This window comes from Galeopterus variegatus, unplaced genomic scaffold (assembly GCF_000696425.1).
Source record: "Galeopterus variegatus unplaced genomic scaffold, G_variegatus-3.0.2 Scaffold3510, whole genome shotgun sequence".
NCBI classification, from domain to species: domain Eukaryota; kingdom Metazoa; phylum Chordata; class Mammalia; order Dermoptera; family Cynocephalidae; genus Galeopterus; species Galeopterus variegatus.
Genome location: NW_007729621.1, coordinates 6,248 through 8,164, shown reverse-complemented (window position 1 = coordinate 8,164; position 1,917 = coordinate 6,248).

Below are 1,917 nucleotides of genomic sequence, written 5' to 3'. Positions count from 1 at the left end.
AAAAAAAAAAAAAAAAAAAAACTGTAGAGTTCCTGAAGGCATTCTCTAGGTAATCTCATTCTTCTACTGTTGTAACTCACTTAGACCTCAAAGTAATCAAATATGTTTGCTTACTTTGTCAGTACATAGGACTTGGTAAAATAGCTTCTATTAAGCTGCTTTTATACATGAAAAAGGCATAAGTCACCCTGCTACATTAGTTCCTCAGATATTAGTGTGCATAAGAATTACCTGTGGTACTTAAAATGCTCTGACTCTAACCTCCAGACCTAGTGAATTATGCTGTTTGGGAGAGAGGTTTGTATGTCTGTATTATTAATGTATCTCACAGGTGGAGAACCACTGCCTTAACATATATAGTACATTTATTTCATGTAAGTTAATCCTAAACCAAGCCCTTAAAGCGGAACTCCTTAACCTTCCACCCAGCCCCCACTTTTTAAGTAATATGACACATTTCAATTAAAATTGTCCCATATCTTCCCATTACCCACATCTTCCAAGCCAGTGTAAAAGCTTGGTTTATCTTGTTAGATATAATACTAATAATAGGCCTGGTTAGTAAATTTATGTTTAATTACCNAGAATTTCAAGAAAATACTAAAAGCTTGACAATTTCAGTTTTTAAGGGAAGAAAAATTTTTAAATTCTCCCAAACTAACGTACAGGCTTCTTTCTTAAGTCAGTAGGAGATTATTTATTCATTTGACTGGAGAACAAGGGCAAATAATCCCTGTAAACCTAATGATACCGCTAACATAAAAATAAATGGTTGTCTCCAGTTTGAAAATAGTACTAATAACTTAATGAGCTAATTTTTCTCCATTTTAATTTTATTCCTCTAAGTTTTAGGTTTTAGGAAGGGTGGTTCTGATTTGCTTAGTTTCAGTGGCAAAATACATCATTTGAGTAAGAGGGATGGACTGAAATGCACATGGTAAAGTTAACACATGAAAGCTCCCTTTGTCTTCCTCCCCAGTAGGTTCCCTCTACTCCCACCCCCACACTATTCTGACATGATAGTCATTTCTCTCCTATTTAAAATATAGTTTTACTATAAATACAAAAAGAATGTATTCTACCATTTGGGGGTTCAGGGATCTCTGTAAGTTGATTACGTCAGGTCTATTAATTAGTACGTGTTTAAATTATTCACTATCTGCTGCTGCTTTGAGTTACTGGAAGAGATATATTAATCGCTCACTATAACTGTGGGTTTGCTCATTTCTCCTAATAATAGTACTATCAGTTTTGTTTTGAATGTTTTGAGTAAATATTATTAGGAAAATACAAGTTAAGAGTTGTTATATCTTTTTGATGAAGTGAGCCTTTTATCGCTCTGAAATGATTATCTTACAAGGTCTATTTTCTCAGATATTAATATAGCTTCACCAGCTTTCTTTTGGTTAAGATAATCTTTTTTCCCATTCTTTTTTCTTTTATTCTTTCTTCTTCCTTTTTTCTGTATCTTACAAACAGCATGTACCTGGATTTTTATCCAGTTTGACAATCTCTCTTTTTTTTTAAATTTTATTTTATTTTGTCAATATACAATGTAATTGATTATTGTGGCCCATTACCAAAACCTTCCTCCCTCCTCCCTCTCAACAACCTCATTTCTGTTCCCTTGTTGTATCAACTTCAAGGAATTGTAATTGTGTCTTCTTCCCTCCCCCCCCGTTTGTGTATTTATTTATTTATTTTTAGTTCCCACAAATAAGTGAGAACATGTGATATTTCTCTTTCTGTGCCTGACTCGTTTTTCACTTAATATAATTCTTTCTAGGCCCATCCGTGTTGTTGCATATGGCAGTATTTCATTCTTTCTTATAGCAGAGTAGTATTTCCATTGTGTAGATATACCACATTTTCCGTATCTGCTCATCTGATGATGGACATTTGGGCTGGTTCCAACTC